Source organism: Saimiri boliviensis, chromosome 19, assembly GCF_048565385.1.
Source record: "Saimiri boliviensis isolate mSaiBol1 chromosome 19, mSaiBol1.pri, whole genome shotgun sequence".
In the NCBI taxonomy this organism is placed as follows: Eukaryota; Metazoa; Chordata; class Mammalia; order Primates; family Cebidae; genus Saimiri; species Saimiri boliviensis.
In genome coordinates this window covers 42044213-42063971 of record NC_133467.1, presented here as the reverse complement: position 1 = coordinate 42063971, position 19759 = coordinate 42044213, and the positions used below count along the sequence as shown (strand labels likewise).

Below are 19759 nucleotides of genomic sequence, written 5' to 3'. Positions count from 1 at the left end.
TTGAGGTTGGTCAGCCCTCTAGCCTAGATAACACAGAATAACAAGAACCTGTGCCTTATTACTATTATTATTTTACTACTTATGCTTTATTATTTATTTAGAGACAGAGTCTTGCTCTGTAGCACAGGCTGGAGTGCACGGCGTGATCTCAGTTCACTGCAAGTTCAGCTCCCAGATTCAAGCCGTTTTCCTGCCTCAGCCTCCAAGAGTAGCTGCGATCATAGGTGCATGCCACCATATCCAGCTAATTTTTATATTTTTAGTAGAGAGGGGATTTCACCATATTTGCCAGGCTGGTCTCAAACTCCTGAATTCGAATGATATGCCTGTCTCAGCCTCCCAAAGGGCTGGGATTGCAGGCATGAGCCACCTCGCCCAGCATATTTATGCTTTAAATGGGACGTTTCATGAGGGGATAATTTTCTTGTTGAATTTCTAACATGAGAAACAGGACTGGTTTGGGGGTGTCCTGTCTGAGCAGACACAGGACACCACGGTTTTCAGTACGACAAGGGACACAACTTGTTCAGTGTGCCTTATGATGGTGAAAACTCCCTTTAAAAGTCACACGTGATTGATAACACTTGACCTCACATACCGCTTGAGAAAAAAAGAAAAAATAATAGATTTAGCTGTAAATCAAATTAATGATCTTGATAGTTTGGGACGATAAAAAATAAAGTTGATAGAGAGGAATCTGATGCTTTTGAACAATTTTAATAATGTAAATATAGAGACATCAGAAAGTTCGTTCCTTTTATTTTTTTTTTTTTGAGACGGAGTTTCGCTCTTGTTATCCAGGCTGGAGTGCAATGGCGCAATCTCGGCTCACCGCAACCTCCGCCTCCTGCGTTCAGGCAATTCTCCTGCCTCAGCCTCCTGAGTAGCTGGGATTATAGGCACGCGCCACCTCGCCCAGCTAATTCATTGTATTTTTAGTAGAGACGGGTTTTCACCATGTTGACCAGGTTGGTTTCGATCTCTCCACCTTGTGATCCACCCGCCTCGGCCTCCCAAAGTGCTGGGATTACAGGCTGGAGCCACCGCGCCCGGCCTAGTTCATTACATTTTTTAAAAATCAGTGTGACTCGGCGGGGTGTGGTGGCTCATGCCTGTAATCCAAGCACTTCGGAGGCCAAGGCGGGAGGATCACCTGAGGTTGGGAGATCAAGACCAGCCTGACCAACATGGTGAAACCCCATCTTAAAAAAAAAAAAAATCAGTGTGACTGTTGACAAATTAGAATGGTTTAATAATCTTGGTTATGCTGGGTGCGGTGGCTCACACCTGTAATCCCAGCACTTTGGGAGGTCGAGCCAGGGGTATCACGAGGTCAGCAGTTTGAGACCAGCCTGGCCAACATGGTGAAACCCCATCTCTACGAAAAATGCAAAACTAGCCAGCCATGGTGGCGTGCACCTGTAATCCCAGCTACTTGGGAGGCTGAGGCAGGAGCGTTGCTTGAACTCAGGAGGCAGAGATTGCAGTGAGTAAAAATTACATCACTGCACTCCAGCCTGGGTGACGGAGGGAGACTCCGTCTTGAAAAATCATCATCATCATCTTGACCTAAAAACTGTTACATACTGTATTTTATTTCAGATTTTTTATAAGGTAGAAAATAGTGGTAGTATAATATTCTAGTACATACAAGACTTAGGTTTGTTTTGGCCTGAAAATCTTAAGGCTGGGTGTGGTGGCTCATACCCATAATCCCAGCACTTTGGGAGGCCAGGAGTTTGAGACCCAGCCTGACCAACATAGTGAAACCACGACTCTACTAAAATACAAAAATTAGCGGGGCATGGTGGTGCGTACTTGTAGTCCCAGCTACTCCGGGGGCTGAGACACAAGAATTGCTTGAACCCCGGAAGCAGGTTTGCAGTTAGCCAGGATCATGCCATTGCATTTCAGCCTGGGTGACAGAGGGAAACGCTGTTTGAAAAAAAAAAAAAAGAAAGAAAGAAAAAGTTTTAAATTAAATAATTAAATTGAACTTCCTGAATTTCTTGTGCTGGTTGTACTGGTCAAAGAAGCAAACGTTACTGCCAATATCTGTTTAAATGTACAAACAATTAGACCTGGCTCCGTGGCTCACGCCTGTATCCGAGCACTTTGGGAGGCCGAGGCGGGTGGATCACTTGAGGTCAGGAGTTTTGAGACCAGCCCAGCAAATGTGGTGAAACCCTGTCTCTACTAAACATACGAAAAATTATTTTGTATTTGTGCCACTGCACTCCAGCCTGGTTGACAAAGTGAGACTGTCTCAAAAAAAAAAAAAAAAAAAAGGCCAGAGAGAGAGACCTCAGTCGTTTCCAGCTGCTGTGACTTATTGAATCATCTGTCTTGGGAATACCATGAAATTAATTTACTGTGGGCAGCAGTAGCCGCCATTTTGTGGTCTGCTCAGCCATGTTGTGGTTTGCTTAAGCTGTTAAGTTTCAGTCTACTCCCTGCTGATAAACTGGTAAGTTTCAGTCTACTGAAACTTACTTAGGCCGGAATTTCCCATTAGGCCGGAATTTCCCATTGGCAAGCTACCCTTGCCCCGCCTCTCTGCCTGCGCTTATTTAAGCTGTGAACTTGGCTACAATAAAGGAGACTTGATCAGACTCCTGTCTTGTCTCCTTTTCTCGCATCTCCTGCCCGTCCATCCCCACTCCCTCCCTTCGAGCTCCCGTTGTTGTCCTGCAGGTCGGGACATCTCACAAGTAAAGCGATGAGAAATAGGTAACAATAATGACATTGCACTTGATCATTCCATGCCCTTAGTTACAGGGCCATGGATGGCGATCTTTTCAGGAGAAAAATAAAGGCTGGTGCGAAACACATAACGAAATGTAATTTGAGTACATCAGCTTTTAGGCATGTAAGTGTCACGGGTCAGGAATTTAGAGCAAGAAGGCAAGTTGGATTCTAATAGCTGGAAAGAGTGTTTTATTACTTTTTTTTTTTTTTTTTTTTTTGAGACGGAGTTTCGCTCTTGTTACCCAGGCTGGAGTGCAATGGCGCGATCTCGGCTCACCGCAACCTCCGCCTCCTGGGTTCAGGCAATTCTCCTGCCTCAGCCTCCTGAGTAGCTGGGATTACAGGCACGCGCCACCATGCCCAGCTAATGTTTTTGTATTTTTAGTAGAGACGGGGTTTCACCATGTTGGCCAGGCTGGTCTCGAACTCCTGACCTCGTGATCCACCCCGCCTCGGCCTCCCAAAGTGCTGGGATTACAGGCGTGAGCCACCGCGCCCGGCTGTTTTATTACTTTTAACTTTCAAAGAGCATGACGGTGTTTAATACCACAGTTACTTTATTATCTCGGAAGAAAGTAACATCCGTGGTGGGTCAGAGTTTTAAATAACGAAGTTGCAAAATACAGTGTAAATACACCAAAAAAGCCTGCAGCTGTAGCAAAACACTAAATGACTGTGTTATTCTCACCGTGAAAAGCCAGGGGAAAGCGCGAACGCAGTCCCCCACTACCACAAATTATGCAGTCGAGTTTCCCACATTTGGGGAAATCGCAGGGGTCAGCACATCCGGAGTGCAATGGATAAGCCTCGCCCTGGGAAAACCACCTTCGTGATCATGGTATCTCCCCTGCCAGGTAAGTATGAGGACACGCGCCTCCGCCCCGACGAGGCCTCACGCGCCTCGCCCTTTGCACGCACGGTCACTTGCCGCGGGCGCCGCACCCCCGGCCCTCCGAGCCCGGACACACAGCTGGGACCCTCGGGGCCGACCCGCGGTCCCGGACTCGCTCCCACGCGGGGAACTCCCACGGCGGGAAGCAGCAGGTGGCCGAGCAGCAGCCCCTGCGCCGCCTCATCTGCATAGAGGCCGCCCCCTCCGTGACGTCACCGTCAGCGCCTTCCCAGGCCCGCCCGCTCCTCCGCCACTCAGCCGAGCGACCGCGGCCGGAGCCGGCGGGGAAGTGACGTCGGCCTCTCCCTCCCTCCTTTCCCTCCCGCCCTTGTCCTCTGGGCCGGTGCGCCGAGACCCCGCAGCTGGTCTCCCCCAAAGAAGCGCCTGCTCGACCTCTGCCCTGTGGCGCCCAGCTGGAGGCCTGTGCACCATCCTCAAAGAATGGCTTTTAATTTGCAGACTAGAGCGTTTCGGATCACAGAACACCGGGTCCTTTCGAACACGGTTCTCTTTGCGAGCTGGCATGGCGCCTGAAATGGGAAGCCCTTGCCTGTCGGAGAAGCCGTGTCTGTGAAACCAGGGGCTGCTCAGATGGCTGCGCACCAGCCGTCCTTCCTGATTTTACCAGCAGTAGCGTCGTCAAGAGAACTGTCCAATTTCGTGACCCTTGTAGGTCGGGTCGTTTTTGTTTTCAAATACGGTATTGTACTAAAAGAAAGCGCAGCGCGGCCGCTGTCTCAGCGTCATCCCTCTGTGGGCCTGAGAATTTGGACAGGCTCATTCCTCACACAGAATTTCTCCTCTTTCCTCATTCTCCCTTTAGATGAAAACTTCTTGAAAGTGCTGACGATCCGAAGCGGGGCCAAGGCGTTTCTCCCTGCCAGAAAGGCTCATTCCCAGCTAGTCCTGTCCCGCACCGGGGGCTGCGGAGGAAAGGCGTCCTCGCTGATGAAGTTTTAACAGCGCCCAGCAGCTGAATTGGTGTCATCACGGAATGGAAAAAAGAGAGAGAGAGAGAGATCTCGGTCAATTCCATAGTTGCTGTCACTTGTTGAAACGTCTCTAGTCTTCAGAGTATCACGAATTTAGTTTCTTACAAGTTAGCAATGAGAAACACATTAATATTTACAACTTGAGTAGTAGAAATCTAACGCACACAACGATGATAATCACAAGGAGAATCTGTGTGCCAGAACAGGAAGGGACGCTCTCCATTAGGCAGCAGCTGAAAACGGCAGGGAAAACATCAAATCCCAGTTCCTCTTCAGGGAGTTCTCGTAGCCAACTGGCTTCTTTCTGATTTTTCCAAGAGAAGGTTCTACTTCATGGGAAGTATTGACGTATGTGCAACAGAAGGTGTCAGCCACCACGTACATCTCCCTGCTCAGCGGAATATATCACTAAAGCGACACAATTATCTAGTACAACCTTAGCCAGTGAATAGCTCTCTGCTGGGCTGCAAAAGAGGCCACAGTTTTATCAGCAATATTTTCCTTTCTTTTTCTTTTTCTTTCAGAGACAGCATCTGACTCTGTGGCCCAGGCTGGAGTGCAACGGCACCATCACAGCTGACTGCAGCCTCGAACTCCTGGGCTGAAGTGATTCCCCCACCTCAGCCCCCGAGTCACTGGGATAACAGGCCAGAGCCACCATGCCTGGTTTTCATCAGCAATGTTCCCTAAGGTTACAGAAAGATTTGTAATCCTGGGAAGAAACGCTCCCTTCAAGCAGAAGTGTTCTCCCCACAAAAATGCAAGGGATTATCTTCCTGATGGCCAGGCAGATAATTCTCAGGTTTTGCCCCAATAGAATCTCTATCTAAAATAGAGTGGTGGTCGGGCCTAGTGAAAAGTTTGAGGAACTCGCCCAGTGTTGGGTTTCTTCAGAGCCATAGCTGTGTTCAGATATCCTAAAAGACACTGCCCTTCTTCACTCCATGCCCTCAGACATTTATAGGAACTGGATGGTGATCTCCTCCAGACAACATAAATGCAGGTGCAGAACAGGAAAGTGTATTATCATTTGAGTACATCAGCTCTTGGGCATTTTAGCCCATGCGTCAGACACGCTAGAGCAGGAGGGCAGGTTGACAGCAGGAGGGAGTGTGTTCCTTTTAATTTCCCAACAGCACAGTGGTGTTTGCCAGTCATGTCAGACTGAGGTGACACTCTGAAGTTGTTGCTGTTTGTTTCTGTGCATTTTGCGTGTTTGTTTTTGAGACGGGGTCTCACTGTCACCTAGGCTGGACTGCAGTGGCATGACCAGGGTTGACTTCTGCCTTGACCTCACGAACTCAAGCCATCCTGTTACTCATTCTCCCGAGTAGCCGGGACTAGCGGCGTGTGACGCCGCACCCTGGGGTGTGAACTGGTGAACTGGGATTTGAGGTTTCGGTTGGCTTCCTAATGGACAGGCTCCCTACTCTTCTGGAATACAGATTGTCTTCATGATTATCATTCTTGCGTGCATTACATTTCTACTACCATGCTAATTTGTTTTTCTTCTTTTTCTTTTTCTTTTTTCTTTTTGTAGAGACAGGGTTTCATCGTGTTGCCCAGGTTGGTGTCAAACTCCTAGGCTTCGGGGACCCACCCACCTCAGTGTCCGGTGTCCCTCAGTGTTGGGATTACAGGTATAAATGACTGTGCATGGCCTGAGCTAGTGTCTTTCACTAAGGTAACTAAGTAAGCCACTGAGAAAAGCACAATTTATAAGGGAATCATTCTGGTGCTCTTAAAGGCTAGTGTCGGCCATTTCAGATACTGTTTAAAGAATCCTCCATCGGGGGTCCCTGCAGAACCACTGTTGCCCGCCTCTCTGAGCCGCACCCCGCAAGCATTGCATTGCTGCTGCATCCCACTGGCTCTACCACATTGAAGAAATGCCACAAGAAGGACGAGGACTCAAGTGGAGGCTCCAACCCACTCCAGCACCTTGAGAACAGAGCCATCCTCCAAGAGGCCCGTGCATTTAATGAAACTCCCATCGACCCTCGGAAATGTGCCCACATCCTCACCGAGATCCTTTATCTCATAAGCCGTGGGGAGCATCTGGAGACCCACGGAGGCGACCGAAGCCTTCTTTGCCATGACCAAGCTCTTTCAGTCCAATGATCTCACACTCTGTCGGATGTGCTACTTGACCATCAAGGAGATGTCTCGCATCGCAGAGGATGTCATCATTGTCACCAGCAGCTAATAAAAGATGTGACTGGGAAAGGAGACAACTATCAGGGCCCAGCCGTGCGAGCCCTCTGCCAGATCACCGACAGCACCATGCTGCCGGCTACTGAGCGCTGCATGAAACAGGCCATTGTAGGCAAGGTGCCCATGTCTGCAGCTCTGCCCTGTGTCTTCCTTGCACCTGCTGGTCAAGTGCTGGGTGAATGAGGCTCAGGAGGTGGCATCCAGTGATAACATCACGGTCCAGCACCACATACTAGGGCTCCTGTACCAGCCCTGGTGTGTAAGAATGACCAGCTGGCTGTCAATAAGATGATCAGCAAGGTCACCGGCATGGCCTTAAGTCTTCCGTTGCCTACTGCGTGATGATCCAGGTGGCCAGCAAGCAGCTGGAGGAGGAGGATGGCAGCCGTGACAGTCCAGTTTGACTTCATCCAGCGCTGCTTGTGCAACAGGCATGAGACGGTGGTGGGCGAAGCTGCGTCGGCCATCGTCAACCTGCCAGGCTGCAGTGCCAAGGAGCTGCCCCGGCCGTGCCAGTGCTCCGGCTGTTCCGCAGCTCACCCAAGCCTACTCTCCATTGTGCGGCTGTTCACACCCCCAGTAAGGTTGCCATGAAGCAGCCGTCAGCTGTGACAGCCTGCAGTCTGGATCTGGAGAACCTGGTCACAGATTCACACCGCAGCACGGCCACGCTGGCCGCCACCACCCTCCTTAAGACAGGCAGTGAGAGCAGCGTCGACCGCCTTATGAAGCAGGCGTCCTCCTTCGCGTCAGAGATCTCGGATGAACTCAACGTGGTGGTTGTCCAGACCGTCAGTGCCCCGTGTCAGAAGTATCCTCGCAAACACGCCACCCTCATGAACTCCCTGCTCACCGTGCTGTGGGAAGAGGGTGGCTGTGAGTACAAGCGCGTCACTGGGGACGGCGTCGTCAGCATCACTGAGAACTCAGAGGGCAAGGAGACGGGGCTGTCACATCTGTGCGAGTTCATTGAGGACTGCGAGGTCCCAGAGCTGGTCACCCGTATTCTGCATCTCCTGGGCCTGGAGGGGCCCAAGACCACCAACCCTCAAAGCACCAAGTGGAGCATGCGGAGGTCCGGGCAGGTGCTGAGAGTGCTCCGGCCAAGTCTGGAGGCCAGAATGAAGAGATGTTACCCAGTATCGTGGTGTTGCTGCAGAGGTATGTGATGGATGATGACAATGAAATAAGGGACCGAGCCACCTTGTCCAAAAGTCCTGGAGCGAAGCAGAAGGCCCTCAATGCGGGCTATGTCCTAAATGGTCTGACTGTGTCTGTCCCTGGTCTGGAGAGGGCTCAGCCTCAGTACACTCTAGAACCATCAGAAAAACCTTTTGACCTCAAGTCTGTGCCCCTGGCCACAGCGCCCGTGGCAGAGCAGAGAGTGGAAGGCACCCCCGTCACCGCAGTCAGACACCCTGAGAAAGGGGCAGCTACAGGAGATCTTCCAGGAGCAGTTGGCAGCAGTGCCAGAGTTCCAGGGACCTGGGCCCTCCTTCCAGTCCTCGCCTGAGTCCGTGGCCCTCACCGAGTCAGAGACCGAGTATGTCATCGGCTGCACCAAGCACACCTTCACCGACCACATGGTGTTTGTGTGACTGCACGAACACACTCAGTGACCAGACCCCAGAGAATGCCGCAGTGCAGATGAGCCCACTGAGCCTGTGAGGGGCTCTGTTACGTGTCTGCCCAGAGCTTGCCCTCCAACCAGCCTGGGACCTGCTACACGCTGTCGGCACAGCCCAAAGGAGACCCCCCGGCTGTGGCCTGCACATTCAGCTGCATGCTGAAGCTCACTGTCAAGGACTGTGCTCCCACACTGGAGAGACCGACGATGAAGGCTGTGAGGATGAGTATGTGCTGGAAGAGCTGAAGTTACTGTCGCTGATCACGTTCAAAAGGTCATGCAACTGAACTTCGAAGCAGCCTAGGGTGAGGTAGGGGATGAATTTGGGAAGGAGGAAATGTTCACCTCGTCTACCATCAAGACACTCGGAGAGGCTGTGGATAACATGGTGAAGTTTTCGGGAATGCACCCTTGTGAGAGGTCAGACAAGCTGCTGGATGACAAGAACACCCACATGTTGCTCCTGGCTGGTGTGTTCCAGGGTGGTCGTGACATCCTGGTGCACTCTCAGCTGCTGCTTTTGGACACAGTGACAACGCAGGTGACAGCCAGAAGTTTGGAGGAGCTGTAGTAGACATCATTTTGGCATCTGTGGGCTGAGGGGCCAGCCTGCACAGGACCCTTCCCCGACACTATCTGGAAGTCGTGCCTTCCTCAGGAAACTGCCGGAAACCCCTTCCCAAGCTTCTGTGTTCAAAAACAATTAGGAATCATTGCAGATATATAGCTTTTATTCTGCCTCCTTGTCCGGGACTACTTGGGGGTGACTTATTTTTTTTTATTTTATTTTATTTTTTTTTAATAGAGGATGATTTTAGCTTGTCCTAAATCTTGCTGTCCTTCCTTCCTTCCTGGAAAGGGACATCATAAATGAATAAAACATTCTCAACTCTTCTTGAATTTATCCCCCAAGAGACCATCTTATCCCTGTAATAAATCAGCACGTATTTATTGAAAAAAAAAAAGAAAGAAAAGAAAAGAAAAGAAAGAATTCTCTGTCGTATTTATTGAAAAAAAATAAAATGAAAAGGAATTCTCTGTCGAGTGCGGTGGCTCATATCTGTCATCCCAGCATTTTGAGAGTCCCAGAGAAGAAAATCACTTGTGCCCAGGAGTTCAAGACAAGCCTGGGTAACAGACGAGAGAGGAGAGAATCCTTGTCTCTACAAAAAAAAAAAAAACAAAAATGTAGCCAGGCGTGGTGGCGCACACCTGTGATCACAGCAGCTACGGCAAAGGCTGAGGTGGGAGGATCACTTGAGCTCGAGAGATCGAGGCTGGGCCGGGCCATGATCCTGCCATTGCATTCCAACCTGGAAGGCAGAGTGGGACCCTGCCCCAGTAAAGACACGGGTTCTCAAACCACTCAAACTGTTTAGAAATGGTGTTTTTGTTTCGTTTTTGCTTTTCTTTCTTTCTTTTTTTTTTTTTTGAGACAGAGTCTCACTCCATCTCCCAGACTGGATTGCAGTAGCAGGATCTCGGCTCACTGCAACCTCTCCCTCCCGGGCTCAAGCGATTCTTTTGCTTCAGCCACCCGGCAAATTTTTGTATTTTCAGTAGGTATGGGGTTTCCCCATGTTGGCCAGGCTCGTCTTGAACTCCTGACCTCAAGTGATCCACCCACCTCGGCCTCCCAAAATGCTGAGATTGCAGGCATGAGCCACCACACCTGGCTCTCAAACCATTTTAAGTAAGAAAGACAGATTTGTCTGGCTTTCAGCACATTGCTGAATTATCCCCCAATCTACAATTTTAGGAAGGACGTGGGGAAGGGCAACACGGAGTTATTTGGCCAAAATGCAGACCCTTTCATGTTCTTCTGCAGCCTGTTTTTGAAAATCCTTCCATTTTGCCTTTTGTATCCAGTTTAGTGGTCTTGCCTTCTTACACCCGCACGTGAATTAATTGATGAAGGTCAGAATATTTGGGCTCAAAAGTTTCAACAGTTAAGTCAAATTTTCTCCCAAACCCTATAGGATCTTGAGCCTGCTTTAGAAACAGAAGGGGAAAATGTATTTACATTTAGACCAGGGAAGTCTTGTCTAGTACTCTTTTTTTTTTTTTTTTTTTTTTGAGGTGGAGTTTCGCTCTTGTTACCCAGGCTGGAGTGCAATGGCGCGATCTCGGCTCACCGCAACCTCCGCCTCCTGGGTTCAGGCAATTCTCCTACCTCAGCCTCTCGAGTAGCTGGGATTACAGGCACGCGCCACCATGCCCAGCTAGTTTTTTTTTTTTTTTTTTTTTTTTTTGTATTTTTGGTAGAGACGGGGTTTCACCATGTTGACCAGGATGGTCTCAATCTCTCGACCTGGTGATCCACCGCCTCGGCCTCCCAAAGTGCTGGGATTACAGGCGTGAGCCACCGCGCCCGGCCCTTGTCTAATATTCTTAATTCACATTATGGTGAAGCGGAATACACAGTGGTAGGCTCCCCTCTTCCTGTGTGAATTACCTTGAAAGGGGCTGTCAGAACAGAAGTTTCAGGGAAGGGGCCACGGCCCTGGGGACTCTCCTCAGGTGACGGTGATGGAAGAAGAGGCAAGAGGACAGGAGGGCTCAGCTGAGGGAGACTGTGCAGGTGCAGGGGCCGGAGGAGAAGGAGCTGGTGGAGGCGAAAGAGGCAAAGCCTCCTCAGTATTTTTCAGGTCAGAAAAAGTCTGCTGACCGCCTTCGGTTTACTCCCCAATGGAGGCAATTTTCTCAGAATTTCTTTTAGAAATTTCTAGGTATCATTGGAAGTAAGTCTCCCATTCAATTTGTCTGGTTCTAAAACCTTTTTTCTTTTTCTTTTTCTTTGTTTTTTTTTTGAGACGGTGTCTCACTGTGTCATCTAGCCTGGAGGGCAGTGATGTGATCTTGGCTCACTGCAGCCTCCGCCTTCGAGGCTCAAGTGATTGTCCTGCCTCAGCCTCTCAGGTAGCTAGGATTACGGGCACACGCCACCACTGCCTGGTTACTTTTTGTATTTTTAGTAGAGATGGGGTTTCACCATGTTGTCCGGGCTGGTCTGGACTCCTGACCTCAAATGATCCACCCACCTCGCCCTCCAGAAGTGCTGGAATTACAGGCGTGGGCCACCATGCCCGGCCTAAAACCAAATATTTCTGATTGTCCACACTAATACGTTATTTTAGGCATTTCAGAAAGATCCCCATTTTCTCCATTCTGCTCATGACTTTTTCTGGTTAGGCGGATCCAGTTTCTTGGATATTTACAAGAGGACGATTCATAAGTGTCACACAGAAACCCAGCTGGTGTTTCTAAAGGCGCTTGTTTTTTCGCAACCTGCTCAGAATTTGAAGCTTCATTTCCCATAATTCAGAGCTTTTCAAAGATGACCAAGGCCCGAGATGTGTTTTGGTTACAGTGTGCTGTTTATGAAGTCATCCTACAGATGTCACCGGAGTCATTTCTCTCTCTCTCTCTCAGTGGCTCCCACTGTTTCTAACCACTAGGTGGCCACAGAGTGCATATACCACGGGGGACCCGTCCCACATATACCATCCCAGAAGAGCAGGAAAGGGGGTTCATAAAGATGTTCTCCCGATGGAGAGTGCCCTGTGAGGCTGCCTTTGCATGGTGAGTAGCGACCCTGTTACCTCTGCAGAGTCCCCGGTCACTTGGAGCACCTGAATGGGTCAGCGGGAGCAGATCACTTCTTTTCTTCAGGGTTAAGAACTAACAGGAGTTTGTTACAAATGAAAAGCTAAGTTCGAATGTTCCAAAAGGCATGCTACATAAAGCGAAACCACCAGTGCCTACCTGGTGCTTTGTCATTGCAGGATACTGCCAACCAACTTTCCAAAGTTTTTGAATTATTTATACTTCTGCCAGAAATAAGTAGGAGATTCCAGTGCCCTCATTCTGCCAAAGTTTGGGAATGTGGGTCTTTTTTCAAAGTCAAGTTTAGCTGGGTGCAGTGGCTCATGCCTGTAATCCCAGCACTTTGGGAGGTCCAGGTGGGTGGATCACAAGGTCAGGAGTTTGAGACCAGCCTAACCAACATGGTGAAACCCCGTCTCTACTAAAAATTAAAAAAAAAGAAAGAAATAAATTAGCCAGCCGTGTTGGCACACACCTGTAATCCCAGCTACTCAGGAGGCTGAGGCAGGAGTATCGCACAAACCCAGGAGGTGGAGGTTGCAGTGAGTCGAGATAGCGCCACTGCACTCCAGACTGGGCGACAGAGTGAGACTCCATCTCAAAACAAAAAACAAAAAACAGTCAAGTTTATTGAGGTCTAATTAAAATTCGCCAGCATTACATTATGCACATTGTTTTCATGACATCCCATCTTTGCAAAGTTGGCTTTTGATGGTAGCTCGGATTAAGAAGCTAGGAGCAAACAAAAACTTCAGTATGTATCAAAGTACGAAGGTGGCCGTTTGAGAGCGTTTGAGAAGCTAGGAGGTGCAGAATACCAAGGCATATTACTTTTAAATGTCAAAATATTAAAAACAACAAATGACTTGAGTGAACATTTACAAAATTCCCAAGAGTTAAGAGAACACATGGACGGGCGTGGTGGCTCACGCCTGTAATCCAAGCACTTTGGAGGCCAAGGCGGTTGGATCACCTGAGGTCGGGAGTTCAAGACCAGCCTGACCAACATGGTGAAACCCCGTCTTTAAAAACAAAACAAAACAAAACAGAAAAACAGAGAACACATAAGAATACCCACAGCACCCAGTGGCATACCTACAGCATACAGAAATCTATCTGAACCCAGCAAGCAACGGCATTCTCCAAGTGAATTAATGAAGTAAGAGACAACCAAAGGCAATCAAAATTATCAACTCCATTTCATATTTGTCATGAATTTTTAAATTAACTATATATCTTGAAATTATAAATTGAGCTGACATATAGTAATAGAGAATGATAGTGTTATATATTGGATGATATCTAAAAATATTTACCCAGGTACCTTAAGTAGAGTGATTGAGTCTTCTGATTTATAGAATCATAAAAATTAACTCCCAGCCCTTTGGGAGGCTGAGACAGGCATATCATTCGAATTCAGGAGTTTGAGACCAGCCTGGCAAATATGGTGAAATCCCCTCTCTACTAAAAATATAAAAATTAGCTGGATATGGTGGCATGCACCTATGATCGCAGCTACTCTTGGAGGCTGAGGCAGGAAAATGGCTTCAATCTCGGAGCTGAACTTGCAGTGAACTGAGATCACGCCGTGCACTCCAGCCTGTGCTACAGAGCAAGACTCTGTCTCTAAATAAATAATAAAGCATAAGTAGTAAAATAATAATAGTAATAAGGCACAGGGTCTTGTTATTCTGTGTTATCTAGGCTAGAGGGCGGACCAACCTCAAGGCTGGCCTCCAGGACCGCAGAGCAATCTCTGCATAAACAGCGCGGCCCGGAACTCAGCTCTGCCAGAGCCGAACAGAGATGAGACAGCTGCAGACGCTGCACTCTAGCGAATGACAGAACTTGCTTCTTAAAATGCCGTCATGTAGCAGAATGTGGGGAAAACGACGGAAAAAAGCATCCCTCCGACTTACTTGATTTTGGCTCAACACATTGACGCAAAATCAGCAAAAACACGAACCTCTTCCAGGAGAAAACAAATCTTTCCTTAAACCGTGAAAGGCCAGGGGAAAGCGCGAACGCAGTCCCCCACTACCACAAATTATGCAGTCGAGTTTCCCACATTTGGGGAAATCGCAGGGGTCAGCACATCCGGAGTGCAATGGATAAGCCTCGCCCTGGGAAAACCACCTTCGTGATCATGGTATCTCCCCTGCCAGGTAAGTATGAGGACACGCGCCTCCGCCCCGACAACGCCTCACGCGCCTCGCCCTTTACACGCACGGTCACTTGCCGAGGGCGCCGCACCGCCGGCCCTCCTCGCCCGGACACGCACCTGGGACCCTCGGGGCCGACTCGCGGCCCCGGACTCGCTCCCACGCGGGGAACTCCCACGGCGGGAAGCAGCTGGTGGCCGAGCAGCAGCCCCTGCGCCGCCTCATCTGCATAGAGGCCGCCCCCTCCGTGACGTCATCGTCAGCGCCTTCCCAGGCCCGCCCGCTCCTCTGCCACTCAGCCGAGCGACCGCGGCCGGAGCCGGCGGGGAAGTGACGTCGGCCTCTCCCTCCCCCCGCCCCGTCTGTTCTCTCCCAGGGAGGCGGGGCCGCACCGTCCGTGACCGAGCGCGCTGTCGGCGGCCGCGGAGCCTGCGCGCCCTTCTTCAAATAATGGCTTTTGATTCGCAGCCTGGAACGTGTAGGATCGCAGTGTAAACCGGTTCTTTTCACATACGGTTAAGCTGGAGACGCAGCATTCCGCTTGAAATGGAAAGTCCTCCAATATCACAGAGAACCGTGTCGTTTCAACAAGCAACCAGCCAACCACGAGCACAGAAGGAAACCGCTGCAAACCCTACCGCCTTCGCCTTGATCTGATGTGTGTTTCCCTTTAGAGCATTCCTTTAGAACAGTGTCTCTGCGATCGGAGTTGAGGAATTCCATTTTTGTTTCTGTCTTACTGTCTTCAGTTAAGTTCATGCACTATTAAATGAAGTATTAGTAAAATAAAAAGAGTCTAAGCTCAATTTTACAAAAAACATATTTATGTATGGCCTTTATTGATTTTTCTTCTGCGGGGGCGGGCAGGGGGCAGTCTAGCTGGAACATACGTTCTTCTCTCTGCAGATACACCAGAAGAACACGACTCCATCGGCGTCGCCCCAATGTTAACACAAGTGATTTTGAACTTAAGGTGATCAGAAATCGTACACATCTGTACTTTTTCTCTACTGGCGGTATGGTCTATGCTAAGCATGTATGATTTAAAAAGAGAGTAACTTTAAAATGGTTTGGAAGAAAAATATGTACGTGTGTGAATAGTACTTAATTCCAGGTGGTGGAAATGTGGGCGCCTGGTTGTCTTCTCCTTTCTGTATCGTTTATATTTTTAAATGGGAAACTCAGTGACCTGGAAGTGAAAGAACAGATCAGCTGTGGAAGGGGTGTGGGGCGGGTGAGAGGAAAACGTGAAGGGGAGGACGAACCCCGCTCTGGCGGGAGCGTTTTTAGGTTGAAGGTTTCTGGGGGGCGTTTGTTGGGAGAAGAAGCATATGCGGGAGGCAGGAGAATCGCGAAAATATTCAGACAGTGTACTCCCTGTCGTACCGTTCCTCCTCCTCTTGCGTTTCTTCAAAAGAAATACACACACTTACATTTCTCTTCAAGTAATAAAGAAACTCTTCTTTATTATTTATGTGCTGTTTATGGTTGTTGTTGTTGTTGTTGTTTTTAATTAATGTGACCGGTGGGTTTATCTTGGTGCTGGCCCAGAAAAGTCAATGGAGCTGAGAACAGCCGCTTCCTGCAATAGAGACAGGATCTGACGCATGCAGAGCCAGCTAAGCAACAGGACAGAGGTTCATTACGACTCAAATCTGTCTGCCCCCAAATTCAGATTAGGGTGTTTTTAAAGGACAGTTTGGCCGGCAGAGGGCTAGGGAGTGGGGAAAGCTGATTGGTTGGGCTGGGGATGAAATCACAGGGAGTTGGAGCTTGTCTTCCTGCACTGAGTCAGTCCCTGGGTGGGGGCCACAGGACCAGATGAGCCAGTTCACCTGTCTGGGTGGCACCAGCTAGTTCATTGTCGGGGAACGGTCCAGGATGGCACGTCTGCCAGGGGTCTCTCGACCTGCAAGAGTGTCCCAATACCTGGAAGAGAGAGTGCGCGGAAGAAAGGGAGACAGAAAGCGGGCGTCTGGAGGGCTGGACAGGCCGTGCCTAGACAGCTTATTTTATTTTTCAAAGGCCAGGAATAAATACACTTTCTTTGCTCTGCTTTACGTCATTGCAAGAGGAAATGCAAATCTGTACCTTACATGGCCTATACAATAGAGAAGTCAGATACACGATCAGTGGTTGTAAAAAGTAACAGAATTTCCTGTGATCACAAAGCTTGTTTACATCCAGACATTATTCCTCCTGGCTGCAGGTATTTCTGGTTCGATCTTGTTTTAGAACTGAGATGTGAAAAGGTTTTCTGGTTTTGCTCAGCAGAATATGTTTTAACCAGATTCTCCTTTGTCTGCTCCTGACTCAATTTATCTCAACTCCCCCACTCAGGAGTCTCTGAGTCAGGGATCAAAGCCATCCCGTATGGTGGCATTTGCTTTGCAAATATCCCCACAGTTAAACCATTATCTAGGGTACAAGGCAGTCAGGCAAGTAAAGAAAAGTTTAAAGCTATACTTAAAGAGTCATAAAGATTCAAAGCAGAAACTGGTTGCTGGTAGGGAGTCACTCTGTCTAGCAGCACCGCATAGTTTTAGGCCCAAATGGTATCGTGGTCGATATTAGACACTGATCATCCATCGTTCAGTTTCTTTTTCCGATAGCTCGACTGCCTCCAGTAGGAAACTGTGTTTTGGATCAAAGTCACCGTATAGTGAGACCCATACCTTTTGGGGGGTCTCACATGGGAATGTTCCCCACAGTGCATCATAAGGCAGGTTCTGAAAAACACCTTGAACACCAATCTTCGGTTTTATACGAATGATGTTATTATAGGCACAACTGGGGAGCTTAGGAATCGTGTGGCTTCTGGCTGCATGGCTCCTGAGCCATAATTTTCAATCTTGTGGCTGATTTGTTAGCTTTGCTGTGGAGCTCTGATGCTCAAGAAAGGAAGGAGCCTGTCTCAGGAAGGGTCCGTTATCATCTTTGTTTCAGACTTAGACTTGGAAGTAAATTTCTCCCATATTTAGCCTGGCCTATGGCCAGGAATAGCCAAGGGCAGGTTGGAGGTTAGAAGCAAGTGCAGTGCTCAGGGTCACGTAGCCGGGGAAGGAGGATTTGAAAGTAGGAATTTGAACTGAAGGCAGCCTGGCTCCACGTTCTCAGAACCACTGCGTTTATACTGCTCCTGACGAAAGTGCCCTTGCAAAAACTATGACAGTGAGAAAAACCTGACGCAGGACAAGTGTGACTGTCAGAGAAATCTGAGCTGAGTGACCCTGAGCAGGTTACTTAACATCTCTGCATCCCAGTCCTCTCCTGTGGAAGATGAAGATGATGGTGCGACCTTGGCCTGTAAGGACTAAATAATCACACACGCTCATCAGCTGTGCCTGCCATGTGGCACTGTGCATATCAGGCACGGTCACCGAGTGTGGATCTGTTACTCATTTGCATGTTAGCTCTTGTAGTTTCCTGCAGCAGTGCGCAAAGTGCAGACGTGGTCAGTTACTGGAGCTCATGCCTGTAATCCCAGCACTTTGGGAGGCCAAGGTGGGTGGAGAACCTGAGGTCAGGAGTCCGAGACTAGCCTGGCCATCATGGCCAAACTCTGTCTCCACTAAAAATACAAAAATTAGCCCCCCATTGTGGTGCATCTGTAATCCCAGCTACTCGAGAGGCTGAGGCAGAAGAATCACTTGAACCGAGAAGGCAGAGGTTGCAGTGAGCTGTGATTGCACCACTATCACTATAGCCTGGGTGATAGAGCGAGACTCCACCTCCAAAACAACAAACAGAAAGAGCAGATGTGATGAAAACCGGTTGTGTTGAAGTCACAGCAGTGATACTTTCCAGTGGCTGCGCACCGTCCCAGGGAGACTTCGGCAGTCCTCTCACCAGCAGTGATCTCCTGGGTGGGAGGTCCCAGGAAGGGCCCTCAATCTTCAGCAGGTTTGACCCTCAAGGAGCATCACCTGAGGTCCAGAGTTCAACACCAGCCTGACCAACACGGAGAAACCCCGTCTCTACTAGAAATACGAAATTAGCTGGGCATGGTGGTGCGTGCCTATAATCCCAGCTACCTGGGAGGCTGAGGCAGGAGAATCACTTGAACCCGGGAGGTGGAGGTTGCGGTGAGCCGAGATCACACATTGCCCTTTAGCCTGGGCAACAAGAGTGAAACTCAGCCTCAAAAAACAAAACCAAACCCTATTTCTCTCTGTGAGGAACTAGGTCTTTATTAGGTCATCTGTTCAGCTCGTCCAAAGGGGATTAGTGATTCAGTTTCTTGCTTCAAATCAGCCTCAGTAAACTTTTTATAGCTTTAAAGTGGAAGACATTTGAACACTTACGGGAGGAAACAGGACTTTTCCTCACCCAGCCGAGGGTCACCGCTGAGGCCTTTACGGCAAAAGTCAGACCAGCAAGAGAACAGCACACCTAGTTATTTAATGTAAGTTTCACGTGACGGGAGCGCCTTCCAAAGGAAACGAAGGCCCATGGAAACAACTCAACCTCAGGGTTTTTTCCTGTTTTTCCCCTTTAACAGTAGGTTAGATGAAGAGTGGAGAGTCATAGAAAAGTGTGATGGAATGAAAGGAGTATGATCTAATGGTAATAAACTGGGGAAACATAGCAGGCCTATGTGTTCAGACTCTTCTCTGTGGCCCTGTACCTTCAGACACAACGACGCACCTTTCCTCTGGGTACAGAGAGGGCACCTCTCACATGAGAGCCTTATGATTGGCTTCAGGGAAGAAGGGCAGGGGGAGGGTGACAGTGGCCTTCCTGCTTCTGCTGTTTTCTCAAATTCCTTTAGTATAAAATATTTGAGAGCCCAAGGTGTTATATTTTGGAGCAGTGTGTCCTGAACCCCATCACTCACATGCTACGCAACCCAGAATCTTTGAGGAGTGATACATGTGACTATAAAATATTTCAATGCAAAATACAAACGATGGCTGGGCACGCAGGCCAGCACTTAATCCCAGACTATGGGAGGCCCAGGCAGGTAGATCATTTGAGTCCAGGAGTTCGAGGCCAGCCTGGCCAACTTGGCAAAACCCCCATCGCTACAAAATCTACACATATTAGCCGGACACCGTGTCGTACACCTGTGATCCCAGCAACTTGAGGAGGGTGGGCTGAGGATCAACTTAAAAAGTAAAATCAAAAATTTTTTCCCTTTAGGGCCGGGCGCGGTGGCTCAGCCTGTAATCCCAGCACTTTGGGAGGCCGAGGCGGGTGGATCACGAGGTCAAGAGATCGAGACCGCCGGGCGCGGTGGCTCAAGCCTGTAATCCCAGCACTTTGGGAGGCCGAGGCGGGTGGATCACGAGGTCAAGAGATCAAGACCAACCTGGTCAACATGGTGAAACCCCGTCTGTACTGAAAATACAAAAAAGTAGCTGGGCATGGTGGCACATGCCTGTAATCCGAGCTACTCAGGAGGCTGAGGCAGGAGAATTGCCTGAACCCAGGAGGCGGAGGTTGCGGTGAGCCGAGATCGTGCCATTGCACTCCAGCCTGGGTAACAAGAGCGAAACTCCGTCTCAAAAAAAAAAAA

The 19759-nt window shown here is 49.2% G+C and overlaps 3 non-coding genes and 1 pseudogene across 3 annotated transcripts; 2 read left to right on the top strand and 2 right to left on the bottom strand.

Annotated features, from left to right (window-relative positions):
• The first annotated feature begins 424 nt into the window (after positions 1 to 424).
• On the top strand, positions 425 to 511 carry LOC120363064 (small Cajal body-specific RNA 23). Its single transcript, XR_005578782.2, has one exon.
• A 2935-nt stretch (positions 512 to 3446) lies between these two features.
• LOC141582366 (U1 spliceosomal RNA) lies at positions 3447 to 3610 on the bottom strand. The gene has a single exon (XR_012515232.1). It is a non-coding gene; the product is annotated as a U1 spliceosomal RNA (small nuclear RNA).
• A 62-nt stretch (positions 3611 to 3672) lies between these two features.
• Positions 3673 to 9510, top strand: LOC141582134 (coatomer subunit gamma-1-like; annotated as a pseudogene).
• A 4578-nt stretch (positions 9511 to 14088) lies between these two features.
• Positions 14089 to 14252, bottom strand: LOC141582365 (U1 spliceosomal RNA). Its single transcript, XR_012515231.1, has one exon. It is a non-coding gene; the product is annotated as a U1 spliceosomal RNA (small nuclear RNA).
• Between the last annotated feature and the right edge of the window lie 5507 nt (positions 14253 to 19759).